We start from the raw sequence: 16,237 nt of genomic DNA, 5'->3' as shown, positions 1-16,237 counted from the left end.
GCAAATATTTTCTACCATTCTGAGGGTTGTCTTTTGGTCTTGTTTATGGTTTCCTTAGGTGTGCAAAAGCCTTTAAGTTTCATTAGGTCCCAATTGTTTACTTTGGTTTTTATTTCCATTTCTCTATGAGGTGGGTCAAAAAGGATCTTGCTGTGATTTATGTCATAGAGTGTTCTGCCTATGTTTTCCTCTAAGAGTTTGATAGTTTCTGGCCTTACATTTAGCTCTTTAATCCATTTTGAGCTTACATTTGTGTATGGTGTTAGGGAGTGTTCTAATCTCATACTTTTGCATGTACCTGTCCAATTTTCCCAGCACCACTTATTGAAGAGGCTGTCCTTTCTCCACTGTGCATTTCTGCCTCCTTTATCAAAGATAAGGTGACAATATGTGCGTGGGTTTATCTCTGGGCTTTCTATCCTGTTCCATTGATCTATCTTTCTGTTTTTGTGCCAGTACCATACTGTCTTGATTATTGTAGCTTTGTAGTATAGTCTGAAGTCAGGGAGCCTGATTCCTCCAGCTCTGTTTTTTGTTCTCAAGATTGCTTTGGCTCTTCGGGGTCTTTTGTGCTTCCATGCAGATTGTGAAATTTGTTGTTCTAGTTCTGTGAAAAATGCCAGTGGTAGTTTGAGAGGGATTGCATTGAATCTGTAGATTGCTTTGGGTAGTATAGTCATTTTCACAATGTAGATTTTTCCACTCCAAGAACATGGTATATGTCTCCATCTGTTGGTATCATCTTTAATTTCTTTCATCAGTGTCTTATAATTTTCTGCATCCAGGTCTTTTGTCTCCTTAGGTAGGTTTATTCCTAGATATTTTATTCTTTTTGTTGCAATGGTGAATGGGAGTGCTTTCTTGATTTCACTTTCAGATTTTTCATCATTAGTGTATAGGAATGCCAGAGATTTCTGTGCATTAATTTTGTATCCTGCTACTTTACCATATTTATTGATTAGCTCTAGTGGTTTTCTGGTAGCATCTTTAGGATTCTCTATGTATAGTATCATGTCATCTGCAAACAGTGACAGCTTTACTTCTTCTTTTCCGATTTGGATTCCTTTTATTTCCTTTTCTTCTCTGATTGCTGTGGCTAAAAGTTCCAAAACTATGTTGAATAAGAGTGGTGAGAGTGGGCAACCTTGTATTGCTCCTGATCTTAGTGGAAAAGGTTTCAGGTTTTCACCATTGAGGACGATGTTGGCTGTGGGTTTGTCATATATGGCCTGTATTATGTTGAGGAAAGTTCCCTCTATGCCTACTTTCTGCAGGGTTTTTATCATAAATGGGTGTTGAATTTTGTCAAAAGCTTTCTCTGCATCTATTGAGATGATCATATTGTATTTCTCCTGCAATTTGTTAATATGGTGTATCATGTTGATTGATTGCATATATTGAAGAATCCTTGCATTCCTGGAATAAACCCCACTTGATCATGGTGTATGACCCTTTTCACGTGCTGTTGGATTCTGTTTGCTAGTATTTTGTTGAGGATTTTTGTATCTATGTTCATCAGTGATATTGGCCTGTAATGTTCTTTCTTTGTGACATCCTTGTCTGGTTTTGGTATCTGGGCGATGGTGGCCTCATAGAATGAGTTTGGGAGTGTTCCTTCCTCTGATGTATTTTGGAAGAGTTTGAGAAGGATAGGTGTTAGCTCTTCTCTAAATGTTTGTTAGAATTTCCCTGTGAAGCCATCTGGTCCTGGGCTTTTGTTTGTTGGAAGATTTTTAATCACACTTTCAATTTCAGTGCTTGTGATTGGTCTGTTCATATTTTCTATTTCTTCCTGATACAGTCTTGGCAGATTGTGCATTTCTCAGAATTTGTCCATTTCTTCCACGTTGTCCATTTTATTGGCATAGAGTTGCTTGTAGTAATCTCTCATGATGTTTTGTATTTCTGCAGTGTCAGTTGTTACTTCTCCTTTTTCATTTCTAATTCTATTGATTTGAGTCTTCTCCCTTTTGTTCTTGATGAGTCTGGCTAATGTTTTATCAATCTTTTTTATCTTCTCCAAGAACCAGCTTTTAGTTTTATTGATCTTCTCTATCGTTTCCTTCATTTCTTTTTCATTTATTTCTGATCTGATCTTTATGATTTCTTTCCTTCTGCTAACTTTCAGGTTTTTTTGTTCTTCTTTCTCTAATTGCTTTGGGTGCAAAGTTAGGTTGTTTATTCGAGATGTTTTCTGTTTATTTTTATTTTTTTTTTGCAGTACGCGGGCCTCTCATTGTTGTGGCCTCTCCCGTTGCGGAGCACAGGCTCCGGACACGCAGGCTCACTGGCCATGGCTCACCTGCCCAGACGCTCCGCGGCATGTGGGATTTCCTGGACCGGGACACGAACCCATGTCTCCTGAATCGGCAGGCAGACTCTCAACCACTGCACCACCAGGGAAGCCCTCCTGTTTCTTAAGGTAGGATTGTATTGCTATAAACTTCCCTCTTAGAACTGCTTTTTCTGCATCCCATAGGTTTTGGGTCGTCGTGTCTCCATTGTCATTTGTTTCTAGGTATTTTTTGATTTCCTCTTTGATTTCTTCAGTGATCACTTCGTTATTAAGTAGTATATTGTTTAGCCTCCATGTGTTTGTATTTTTTTTTTTTTTTTTTTTTTTTTTTTTTTTTTTTTTTTTTGCGTTACGCGGGCCTCTCACTGCTGTGGCCTCTCCCGTTGCGGAGGACAGGCTCCGGACGCGCAGGCTCAGCGGCCATGGCTCACGGGCCCAGCCGCTCCGCGGCATGTGGGATCTTCCCAGACCGGGGCACGAACCCGTGTCCCCTGCATCGGCAGGCGGACTCTCAACCACTGCGCCACCAGGGAAGCCCTGTTTGTATTTTTTACAGATCTTTTCCTGTAATTGATATCTAGTCTCATAGCATTGTGGTTGGAAAAGATATTTGATACAATTTCAGTTTTCTTAAATTTACCAAGGCTTGACTTGTGACCCAAGATATGATCTATCCTGGAGAATGTTCCATGAGCACTTGAGAAAAATGTGTATTTTGTTGTTTTTGGATGGAATGTCCTATAAATATCAATTAAGTCCATCTTGTTTAATGTATCATTTAAAGCTTGTGTTTCCTTATTTATTTTCATTTTGGATGATCTGTCCATTGGTGAAAGTGGGGTGTTAAAGTCCCCTACGATGAATGTGTTACTATCGATTTCCCCTTCTATGGCTGTTAGTATTTGCCTTATGTATTGATGTGCTCCTTGTTGGGTGCATAAATATTTACAATTGTTATATCTTCTTGGATCGATCCCTTGATCATTATGTAGTGTCCTTCTTTGTCTCTTGTAATAGCCTTTATTTAAACGGTTATTTTGTCTGATATGAGAATTGCTACTCCAGCTTTCTTTTTATTTCCATTTGCATGGAATATCTTTTTCTATCCCCTCATTTCAGTCTGTATGTGTCCCTAGGTCTGAAGTGGGTCTCTTGTAGACAGCATGTATATGGGTCTTCTTTTCTATCCATTCATCCAGTCTGTGTCTTTTGGTGGAAGCATTTAATCCATTTACATTTAAGGTAATTATCAATATGTATGTTCCTATTCCCATTTTCTTAATTGTTTTGGGATTGTTATTGTAAGACTTTTCCTTCTTTTGTGTTTCTTGCCTAGAGAAATTCCTTTAGCATTTGTTGTAAAGCTGGTTTGGTGGTGCTGGACTTCTCAGCTTTTGCTTGTCTGTAAAGGTTTTAATTTCTCCATCAAATCTGAATGAGATCCTTGCTGGGTAGAGTAATCTTGGTTGTAGGTTTTTCTCCTTCATCACTCTAAATATGTCCTGCCAGTCCCTTCTGGCTTGCAGAGTTTCTGCTGAAAGATCAGCTGTTAACCTTATGGGTATTCCCTTGTGTGTTATTTGTTGTTTTTCCCTTGCTGCTTTTAATATGTTTTCTTTGTACTTAATTTTTGACAGTTTGATTAATATGTGTCTTGGCATGTTTCTCCTTGGATTTATCCCGTATGAGACTCTCTGTGCTTCCTGGACTTGATTAACTATTTCCTTTCCCTTATTATGGTAGTTTTCAACTATAATCTCTTCAAATATTTTCTCAGTCCCTTTCGTTTTCTCTTCTTCTCCTGGGACCCCTATATTTCAAATGTTGTTGCTTTTAATGTTGTCCCAGAAGTCTCTGAGACTGTCCTCAGTTCTTTTCATTCTTTTTTCTTTATTCTGCTCTGCAGTAGTTATTTCCACTATTTTGTCTTCCAGGTCACTTATCCATTTTTCTGCCTCAGTTATTCTGCTATTGATCTCTTCTAGAGTATTTTTAATTTCATTTATTGTGTTGTTCATCATTGCTTGTTTTCTCTTTAGTTCTTCTAGGTCCTTGTTAAATGTTTCTTGCATTTTCTCTTTTCTATTTCCAAGATTTTGGATCATCTTTACTATCATTATTCTGAATTCTTTTTCAGGTAGACTGCCTATTTTCTTTCCATTTGTTAGATCTGGTGGGTTTTATCTTGCTCCTTCATCTGCTGTGTGTTTTTCTGTCTTCTCATTTTGCTTATCTTACTGTGTTTGGGGGTCTCCTTTTTGCAGGCTGCAGGTTCGTAGTTCCCGTTGTTTTTGGTGTCTGTCCCCATTGGCTAAATTTGGTTCAGTGGGTTGTGTAGGCCTCCTGGTGGAGGGGACTAGTGTCTGTGTTCTGGTGGATGAGGCTGAATCTTATCTTTCTGCTGGGCAGGTCCACGTCTGGTGGTGTGTTTTGGGGTGTCTGTGGCCTTATTATGATTTTAGGCAGCCTCTCTGCTAATGGGTGGGGTTGTGTTCCTTTCTTGCTAGTTGTTTGGCATAGGGTGTCCAGCACTGTAGCTTGCTGGTCGTTGAATGAAGCTGGGTGTTGGTGTTGAGATGGAGATTCCTGGGAGATTTTCTCCATTATATATTACGTGGAGCTGGGAGGTCTCTTGTGGACCAGTGTCCTGAAGTTGGCTCTCCCACCTCAGAGGCACAGCACTGACTCCTGGCTGTAGCACCAAGTGGTTTCATCCACATGGCTCAGAATAAAAGGGAGAAAAAGAGAGAGAGAGAGAGAGAGAGAGAGAGAAAGAAAGAATAAAATAAATTATTAAAATAAAAATGAATTATTAAGAAAAAAAAATTTTTAAGTAAAAAAACAAAAGAATAAACAAAACAAAAAATGGATGGACAGAACCCTAGGACAAATGGTGAAAGCAAAGCTATACAGACAAAATCTCACACAGAAGCATATACCTACACACTCGCAAAAAGAGGAAAAGGGGAAAAAATAATAAATCTTGCTCTCAAAGTCACCTTCTCAATTTGGGATGATTCATTTTCTATTCAGGTATTCTACTGATGCAGGGTACATCTAGTTGATTGTGGAGATTTAATCCGCTTCTCCTGAGGCTGCTGGGAGAAATTTCCCTTTCTTTTCTTCGTTTGCACATCTCCCGGGGCTCAGCTTTGGATTTGGCCCCGCCTCTTCATGTAGGTCGCAGGAGGGCGTCTGTTTTTCCCTCAGACAGGACGGGGTTAAAGGAGCAGCTGCTTCGGGGACTCTGGCTCACTCACGCTGGGGGGAGGGAGGGGCACAGTGTGCGGGGCGAGCCTGCGGAGGTAGAGGCTGGCGGGACGTTGTAGCAGCCTGAGGCGCGCTGTGTGTTCTTCCGGGGAAGCTGTCCTGGATCCCAGGACCCTGGCAGTGGTGGGCTGCACAGGCTCCCGGGAGGGGAGGTGTGGATAGTGACTTGTGCTCGCACACAGGCTTCTTGGTTTAGGCAGCAGCAGCCTTAGCGTCTCATGCCCGTCTCTGGGGTCCGGACTGTTAGCCGCGGCTCGTGCCCATCTCTGGAGCTCCTTTAAGCAGCGCTCTTAATCCCCTCTCCTCGCGCACCAGGAAACAAAGAGGGAAGAAAAAGTCTCTTGCCTCTTCGGCAGGTCCAGACTTTTCCCGGGACTCCCTCCCGGCTAGCTGTGGTGCACTAACCCCTTCAGGCTGTGTTCACGCTGCCAGTCCTCTCCCTGCAATCGGACTGACCGAAGCCAGAGCCTCAGCTCCCAGCCCCCGCCCGCCCCGGCAGAGGAGCAGACAAGCCTCTCGGGATGGTGAGTGCCGGTCGGCCCTTATCCTCTGTGCGGGAATCTCCCCGCTTTGCTCTCCGCACCCCTGTTGCTGTGTTCTCCTCCGCAGCTCCAAAGCTTTCCCCCTGCACCACCTGCAGCCTCCGCCCGCGAAGGGGCTTCCTAGTGTGTGGAAACCTTTCCTCCTTCACAGCTCCCTCCCACTGGTGCAGGTCCCGTCGCTATTCATTTGTCTCTGTTTTTTCTTTTTTCTTTTGCCCTACCCAGGTACGTGGCGAGTTTCTTGCCTTTTGGGAGGTCTGAGGTCTTCTGCCAGCGTTCAGTAGGTGTTCTGTAGGAGTTGCTCCACGTGTAGATGTATTTCTGATGTATCTGTGGGAAGGAAGGTGATCTCCGCATCTTACTTTTCCGCCATCTTCCTAGTTGTCCCCGCCTTCTTTTTTTAAAATCTGGCTTCTTTCTCTCTTTTTAAAAAAATATTTATTTATTTATTTATTTATGGCTGCATTGGGTCTTCATTGCTGTGCACGGGCTTTCTCTAGTTGCAGTGAGTGGGAGCTACTCTTCGTTGTAGTGCATGGGCTTCTCATTGCGGTAGCTTCTCTTATTGCGGAGCATGGGCTCTAGGCACGCGGGCTTCTGTAGTTGTGGCTCTCAGGCTCAGTAGTTGTGGCTCGCAGACTCTAGAGCACAGGCTCAGTAGTTGTGATGCACAGGCTTAGCTGCTCCACAGCATGTGGGATCTTTCTGGACCAGGGCTCGAACCCATGTCCCCTTCATTGGCAGGTGAATTCTTAACCCCTGTGTCATCAGGGAGGTCCCCCTAAAATCTGGCTTCTTTGAGTCAGCTTAATTATTTTGAGAGTTATCCATATTATAGTAGATCACAATAATTTCTTCCTTTTTCTTGGTAAGAAGTACTTCCATTGTATGGATATACTGTAGTTTACTTATCCATTCACCAGTGGTTGAACATTTGGGTTGTTTCCCGATTTTGACTATTATAAGCAAAACAAATGTGAACATTTATACACAAGTCTTTGTAGGGAGATAAGCCTTCATTTCCCTTGGGTAAATACGTAGGAATGGCATAGCTAGATCACATGGTAGATGTATGTTTAGTTATTTAAAAAAATCTTTTAAAAAGCAGCATTATTGAGGTATAATTTATATACCTTAAAATTCATCCATTTTAAGTGTACAATTCAATGAATTTTAGTTAATTTACAGAGTTGTGTAACCACAATCCAATTTTAGAAAATTTCCATCACCTCGAAAAGACCCTTGTCTCCATTTGTAGTCTTCCCTGCTCCTGTCCTTAGCTCCAGGCATCTACTTTCTGTTTCTGTAGACTTGCTATTTCTGGATATTTCATGTAAATGGAATCATGCAATATGTAGTGTTTTACATCTGGCTTCTTTCATTTTGTATAAAGTTTGTGAGATTCATGCATGTTGTAATATGTATCAGTACTTTGTTCCCTTTTATTGCTGAGTGTTTATCCATTCATCCAGTGGTTGGGCATTACGTATAATGCCTCTCTGAACATTTGTGTACAAGTCTTTATATGGATATATGTCTAATTTCTCTTGGTTAGATTCTTAGGAATAGAATTATTGGGTTGTAAGGTGAACTTATTTTTACTTTTTTAAGGAACTGCCAAACTATTTTCCAAAGTAGTAGTACATACTACTAGTATGTACTAGTAGTAGTATAAACTACTACTAGTAGTTTATATTTCCACCAGGAAAGTATGAGGGTTCCAGTTTCTCTGTAGCCTTGCCAACACTTATTATTATTTATCTTTTGATTATAGACATTCTAGTGGGTGTGAAGTAGTTTCTTATTCTGGTTTTAACTTACATTTCCTTAATGACTTGGTGAGCAGCTTTTAATGTGATTCTTTGCCATCCATATATTTTCTTTGTTGTCTATTCAAATATTTTGTCTAGTTTAAAAAGCTGGGTTGTTTGTTTTCTTATTATTGAGTTTTTTGAGGTGCCGTTAGTTTATAATATTATATGTTTCATGTGTACAACATTATAATTCAGCTTCTGCATAAACTACAGCGTGCTCACCACCAAAAGTCTAGTTTCCATCCATCACCATGCAGTTGACTCCCTTTCGCATTTTGCCCTCCATCCATCCCCCTTCCCCTCTGGTAACAACCAATCTGTTCTCTGCCTAAATATGTTTGTTTTTGTTTTGTTTTGTTTTTTATTTTTAAAAATATTTTACATATGGGTGAAATCATACAGTATTTGTCTTTCTCTGCCTTACTTTTTTTATTAGCGTAATACCTTCTAGGTCTATCTGTGTTGTTGCAAGTGGCAAGATTTCATCATTTTTAATGACATATATATATGTATATATATATATATATATATATATATATATATATATATATGCCACCTCTTCTTTATCCATTCATCCATTGGTGGGCACTTAGACTGTTTCCATATCTTGGCTATTGTAAATAATGCTGCAGTCAACATAGGGGTGCATGTATCTTTTCTAATTAGCATTTTTGTTTTCTTCTGATAAATACCCAGAAGCGGAATAGCTAGATCATATGGTAGTTCTATTCTTAATTTTCTGATGAATTTCCATACCATTTTCCATAGTAAATAGAATGTAAATGCACTGATGTACATTCCCATCAACAGTGCACAAGGGTACCCATTTATTTATTTATTATTAAGGTATAGTTTATTTATAATATTATGTAAGTTTCACGTGTGCAACATAGTGATTCACAATTTTTAAAGGTTATATGTCATTTATAAGTTATAAGATATTGACTATATTCCCTGTACTGTACAATATATCCTTGTAGCTTATTTATTTTATACATAGTAGTTAGCACATCTTAATACCTACCCCTATCTTGCTCCTCCCTGCTTCCATCTCCCCACTGGTAACCACTAGTGGGTGGTTTTTTTTGTTCTTTACATCTGTGAGTCTGTTTCTTCTTTGTTATATCCACTAGTTTGTTTTATTTTTTTAGATTCCACGTATAAGTGATATTATGCCATTTTTTGTCTTTCTCTGTCTGACTTATTTCACTAATGAGGGTTCCCTTTCCTCCACATCTTCTCTAACATTGTCATTTCTTGTCTTTTTGATAATAGCCATTCTAAAGGGCATGAAGTGATATCCCATTGTGGTTTTGATTTGCATTTTCCTAATAATTAGTGATGTTGAATATTTTTTCATGTGCCTGTTGGCCATCTGTAGGTCTTCTTTGGAAAAATATCTATTCAGATCCTCTATCCATTTCTAAATTGGATTTTCTTTTCTTGTTGAGTTGTATGAGTTCTTTATATATTGTGGATATTAACCCCTTATAAGATATATGTTTTACAAATGTCTTCTCACATTCAGTAGACTGCCTTTTCATTTTGTTGATGGTTTCCTTTGCTGTACATAAGCTTTTTAGTTTAATATAGTTGCATTTGTCTATTTTTGCTTTTGTTTCCCTTGCCTGAGGAGATGTATCCAAAAAGATATTGCTAAGACCAACGTCAAAGAGAGTACTACCTGTTTTCTTCTAGGAGTTTTATGGTTTCAGATATTATATTCAAGTTTTGATCCACTTTGAGTTACTTTTAATGCAAGGTGTGTAAGATAGTGGCCTAGTTTTTCATTCTTTTGTGTGTGGATTTCCCAGAACCACTTATTGAAGAGAGTATTCTTTCTCCATTGTATGAGTTTGGCTACTTTGTCATAAGTTGTTCATATGTGTATGGGTTTATTTCTGGGGCTCTCACTTCTGTTCCATTGATCTGTGTGTCTGTTTTTGTGCCGATATCATGTAGTTTAGATTATTAGAGCTTTGTTTGAAATTGGGGAGTGTGATACCTCCAGCTTTGCTCTTTTTTCTCAGTATTGCTTTGGCTATTCAGGGTCTTTTGTAATGCCATACAAATTTTAGAATTTTTTGTCCTTTTTCAATGAAAAATGTCCTTGGGATTTTGATAAGGATTGCATTGAATATGTAGATTGTTTTAGGTAATATGGTCATTTTAACAATGGTGATTCTTCCAATCTATGAGCATGGAATGTCTTTCTGTTTCTTTGTGTCTTCTTACTTTCTTTCAACAATGTCTTTTCCCCCAGTTTTATTGACATATCATTGTCATACAGCACCATACAAGTTTAAGATGTACAATGTAATGATTTGACTTACATACATCATGATATGATTACCACAATAGGTTTAATGAACATCCATCATCTCATATAGATACAACATTAGAGAAATAGAAAAAAATTTTTTTTCCTTGTAATGAGACTCTTAGGATTTACTCTCTTAACAACTTTCATATATAACATACATCAGTGTTAATTGTATTTATCATGTTGTACATTACATCCCTAGTACTTATTTATCTTGTAACTGGAAGTTTGTACCTTTTGACTATCTTTGTCCAATTTCCCCTTCCCCCACACCTTGCTTCTGGTAACCAAAAATCTGATTTTTTTCTTTAAGTTTGTTTGTTTTGAAGTAAAATTAACCTACAACACTATGTTAGTTCCTGTTACACAACATAGTGATTCAATATTTCTATACATTTCAAAATGATTACCATGATAAGTCTATTTATCGTATGTCACCATGTAAAGATATTACATAATTATTGACTGTGTTTCCTGCACTGTACATTTCATATCTGTGACATTTATTTTATAACTTCGTGTCTTCTTTAATTTCTTTTAACACTGTCTTATACTTTTCAATGTACAGGTATTTCACCTCTTTTGTAAAATTTATTCCTAGATATTTTATTATTTTTATTGCAGTGGTAAGTCAGATTTTTTTCTTAACTTTACTTTCTGCTAGTTTGTTGTTAGAGTATAGAAACACAACAGATTTTTGTATATTGATTTTGTACCCTGCAACTTCACTGTATTTGTTTATTATTTCTAATAGTTTTTTGGTGGAAGTTTTAGGGTTTTCAATATATAAAATCATGTCATTCACAACCAGTGACAGTTTTATTTCTTCTTTTCCTATTTGGATGTGTTTTATTTCTTTTTCTTGACTAATTGCTCTGTCTAGGACTTCCAAATACTATATTGAATAAGAGTGGTGAGAGCAGGCATCCTTGTCTTGCTCCTGATCTTGGAGGGATAGCTTTCAGTTTTTCATCATTGAGTATGATGTTAGTTAGCTGTGGGTTTGTCATATATGACCTTTATTATGTTGAGGTACATTCCTTCTATATCCATTTTATTGAGAGTGTTTAATCATAAATGGATGTTGAATCTTGCTAAATGCTTTTTCTTACATATAATGAGATGATCATATGATTTTTATTGAAATGTAGTTGATTTATAATATTAGTTTCAGGTATAAAGCATAGTGATTCAATATTTTTATAGATTATACTCCATTTAATGTTATTACCAAATAATGGCTATATTTCCCTGTGCTGTACAATATGTCCTTGTTATCTTAGTCTCAGATTTTTCTTGAGATAGGCCTCCATTGTTCTAAACTTCCCTCTTAGTACTGTTTTTGCTGCATCCCATAGACTTTGTTATGTTGTATTTTCATTTGTCTTTAGGTATTTTTAAATTTCTTCTTTGATTTCCTTGTTGACCCAGTAGTGTTCAGTAGCATGTTGTTTACTCCACATGTTTTTTATTTTTCCAGCATTCTTTTTGTAATTGATTTCTAGTTTCTTACTGTTGTGGTCAGAAAAGTTGCTTGATATGATTTGTCTTCTTAAATTTATTGAAACTTCTTTTGTGTCCAAACATATGGTCTATCCTTGAGAACATTTTATGTGCACTTGAGAAGAATGTGTATTCCACTGCTTTTGGAATGTTCTATATATATTTATTAAATCCATCTGGTAATGTTTCATTGAAGGCTGATATTTTCTTGTTGACTTACTGTCTGGATGATCTATCCATCTTTATAAGTGGGGTGTTGAAGCCCACTGCTATTATTGTATTACTATCAATTTTTCCCTTTAGGTCTGTTAATAATTGCTTTATACATTTTGGTGCTCCTATGTTAACTGCATATATATTGATATATTGATAATTGTTATGCCTCCTTAATGGATTATCCCCTTTATCATTATAAAATGTCCATCTTGTCTCTTGTTACCTTTTTTGATATGAAGTCTATTTCGTTGGATATGAGTTTGGCTACACCTGCTTTCTTTTGGCTGCTATTTGCTTGGAGTATCATCTTCCAACACTTCCCTGTGAGTCTATGTTTGTCTTTAGACCTGAGATTAGTCTTCTGAAGGCAGCATATAGTTGGTACTTGTTTTTAATCCACGAAGCCACTCTGTGGAATGGCTCATTTTTGAGCCAATGGCTCAATTTTCATTGGTGAATTCCATCCATTTATATTGAGGGTAATTGAGATATGAGGACTTAGTACTGCCATTTGGTCTTTTGTTTTTTGGTTGCTCTGTATCTCAATTCTTTCTTTTTCCTTGTGTTTCTATCTGCTTTTTTAGTTTGGTGGTTGTCTATGATGTTTTCCCTCAGATTCCTCTTTTATTATGTTTTGTGTCTCTGCTCTAGATTTTTGTTTTGTGTTTACCATGGGGTTTGTATAAGACATCTCACAGATAAAATGGTCCTTTATCTGCTGATAATATCCTATCTTCATTTACATATACAAGTTATGTCCTTTTCCTCTTCTCCTTTTATATTTTTGTGGTCACAAATTATCCCTTTTTATATTGTGTGTTTGTTTCCAAATTGAAATTGCTATGGTTATTTTTAATGCTTTTATCCCCTTTAACATTTATGCTACAATTAAGTGTTTAACAAGATATTCTGATACAGAGTTGCACTTTTTTTATTCTGTCTGTTTATCACTTTATTCAAAGGTTAGTATACTTTGGCCTTTTCATTTCAGCTAGAAGAGATCCATTCAACATTTCTTGTAAGGGAGGTCTAGTGGTGATGAGTTCCCTCAGCTTTTGTTTTTTTGTATTTGTTTTTTTGTATTTCTCCTTCATATCATAACTTTGCTGTATAAAGTATTCTTGGCTGACCATTTTTATCTTTCAAGATTTTGAGTATGTCATTCTGCTCCCTCCTGACCTGTAGAATTTCTGTTGAGACATATGCTGATAGCCTAATGGGGGTTGGGGGGTACCTTTGTAGGTTACTGTGTTTTTCTACTCCCCCACCCCCGCACTGGCTGCCTTTAAAATTCTTTCTTTATCATTGCGTTTTGACAGTGTTAATATACTGTGTCTTGGAGAAGGTCTTTTTTAATGTTGAGTCAATTATGTGTTCTCTTAGTTTCATGTACTTGTATATCTAGTTTATTCCCCCAGGTCTGGGAAGTTCTAAGCTATTATTTCTTTAAATAAGCTCTCTGCTCCCCTCTCCCTCTCTTCTCCTTCTGTGATACCCATTATCCTTATGTTGCCTTTCTAATGGAGTCACGAAGTTCTCATAGAGCATCTTTATTTTTTTTTAAGTATCTTAGTTCTCTCTCTTCTTCTACCTGAATCATTTCAAGATTCAAGATCTTCAAGCTTCCTAATTCTCTCTTCCATATGGTCTGCTCTATTTCCAGTGCTTTCTAATGCATTCTTCATCACATTTACTGAGTTGCTGAGCTCCAGAATTTTTCAGAATTTTGATCTATTTGGTAAAGTATTTGTTCTATTCATTAATTTTATTCCTAAGCCCATTGAACTGCCTTTCTGAGTTTTCTTGTAGCTCATTGAGTTTCTTCATGACAACCATTTTGAATTCTCTATCGCTTAGAGTACAGTCTTTTTTATTTTTTTCTCAATGGAGAAAAGAAGAATTTTATTTTTGTGATGGCTGACAGTATATTAAAATATTTTTTTAAATAAAAAACTTTTATTGAAGTATAGTTGATTTACAATATTATATAAGTTTCAGGTGTACAGCACAATGATTCAGTTATACATCTGTATACACACATATATACATATATACACATATATATGTATATATATATTCCTTTTCAGGTTCTTTTTCCTTATTGGTTATTACATAATATTGAGTATAGTTCCCTGTGCTATATAATAGATCCTTGTTGGTTATCTGTTTTATACGTAGTAGTATGTGTATGTTAATCCCAGTCACCTAAGTTATCCCTCCCCCACCCCCTTTTACCTATGGTAACTGTAAGCTTGTTTTTTGTGTCTGTGAGTCTCTTTCTATTTTCGAAATATGTTCATTTGTGTCGCTCTCTTTTTTTAAGATTCCACATATAAGTGATATCGTATGATATTTGTCTTTGTCTGGCTTACTTCACTTAGTATGATAATATCTAGGTCCATCCATATTGCTGCAAATGGCATTTTTCCGTTATTTTTTATGGCTAAGTAGTATTCCATTGCATATTTATACCACATCTTCTTTATCCCTTCATCTGTCGATGGACATTTAGCTTGTTTCCATATCTTGGCTATTGTAAATAGTGCTGCTATGAATATTGGGGTGCATGTATCTTTTCAAATTATGGATTTCTCCAGATACATGCCCAGGAGTGGGATTGCAGGATCATACGGTAGCTCTACTTTTAGTTTTTGAGGAACCTCCATACTGTTCTGCATAGTGGCTGCACCAGTTTGCATATCCACCAACAGTGGATGAAGAGTTCCTTTTTCTCCACACCCTCTCCAGCATTTATTATTTAAAATTAATTAATTATTTAATTAATTTTTAAAAATTACTTAATTTATTTATTTTTGGCTGCGTTGGGTCTTTGTTGCTGTGCATGGGCTTTCTCTAGTTGCAATGAGCAGGGGCTACTCTTCGTTGCGGTGCACAGGCCTCTCATTGCGGTGGCTTCTCTTGTTGCAGAGCACAGGTTCTAGGCACCCAGGCTTCAGGAGTTGTGACTCGCGGGCTCTGGAGAGCAGGCTCAGTAGTTGTGGCGCACAGGTTTAGTTGCTCTGTGGCATGTGGGATCTTCCCGAACCAGGGCTCGAACCTGTGTCCCCTGCATTGGCAGGTGGATTCTTAAGCACTGCGCCACCAGGGAAACCCAACATTTATTATTTGTAGACTTTTTGATGATGGCCATTCTGACCAGTGTGAGGTGATACCTCACTGTAGTTTTTTCTTGCATTTCTCTAATAATTAGTGATGTTGAGCATATTTTCACATGCTTTTTAGCCATCTGTATGTTTTCTTTGCAGAAATGTCTATTTAGGTCTTCTGCCTATTTTTTCTTCGGGTTGTTTATTTTTTTGTTTTGAGCTGCATGAACTGTTTTTATGTTTTGGAGATTAATCCCTTGTCAGTCTCAATGTGTGCAAAATTTTTCTCCCATTCTGTAGGTAGTCTTTTTGTTTTGTTTATGGTTTCCTTTGATGTGTAATAGCTTTTAAGTTTAATTAGGTCCCATTTGTTTATTTTTGTATTTATTTTCATTCCTCTAGGAGGTGGATTCAAAAAGATATTGCTCCAATTTATGTCAAAGAGTCTCTTGACTATGTTTTCCTCTAGGAGTTTTATAGTTATCTGGTCTTACATTTAGAACTTTAATCCATTTTGAGTTTATTTTTGTGTATGGTGTTAGTAAATGTTCTAATTTCATTCTTTTACATGTAGCTGTCTGGTTTTCCCAGCACCATTTATTGAAGAGACTATTTTTTCTCTATTGTATGTTCTTGCCTTGATCATAGATTACTTGACCATAGGTACATGGGTTTATTTCTGGGCTTTCTATCCTGTTCCACTGATCTTATTTCTGTTTTTGTGCCAGTACCATACTGTTCTGATGACTGTAACTCTGTAGTATAGTCTGAAGCTGGGTGGCCTGATTCTTCCAGCTCCGTTTTTCTTTCTCAAGATTGCTTTGGCTATTTGGGGTCTTCTTTGTTTCCACACAAATTAAAATTTTTTTTGTTCTAGTTCTGGGAAATATGCCATTGGTAATTTGATAGGGATTGTGTTGAATCTGTAGATTGCCTTGGGTGGTATAATCATTTTGACAATATTGCTTCTTCCAATCTAAGAACATGATATATCTTTTCATTTGTTTGTGCCTTCTTTGATTTCTTTCATCAGCATCTTATAGTTTTCAGAGTACAGTTCTTTTGCCTCCTTAGGTAGGTATATTCCTAGGTATTTTATTGTTCTTGGTGTGATGGTAAATGGGATTGTTTTCTTGATTTCTCTTTCTGACCTTTTGTTGTTAATG

The 16,237-nt window shown here is 37.2% G+C and overlaps 1 protein-coding gene across 1 annotated transcript in view; it reads left to right on the top strand.

Moving 5' to 3' along the window:
• The first annotated feature begins 6,069 nt into the window (after positions 1-6,069).
• RANBP6 (RAN binding protein 6) overlaps positions 6,070-16,237 on the top strand; it is a 208,272-nt gene continuing 198,104 nt past the window's right edge. The window contains exon 1 of the mRNA XM_032635179.1: positions 6,070-6,090. The gene's annotated coding sequence lies outside the window, so the exon portion shown is untranslated. The remainder of the gene's footprint in view (positions 6,091-16,237) is intronic.

The sequence above is a fragment of the Phocoena sinus genome, chromosome 6, assembly GCF_008692025.1.
Source record: "Phocoena sinus isolate mPhoSin1 chromosome 6, mPhoSin1.pri, whole genome shotgun sequence".
Taxonomy (NCBI): domain Eukaryota; kingdom Metazoa; phylum Chordata; class Mammalia; order Artiodactyla; family Phocoenidae; genus Phocoena; species Phocoena sinus.
The sequence above is the reverse complement of the archived record's forward strand: the minus strand, read 5'-3'. Positions and strand labels throughout refer to the sequence as shown.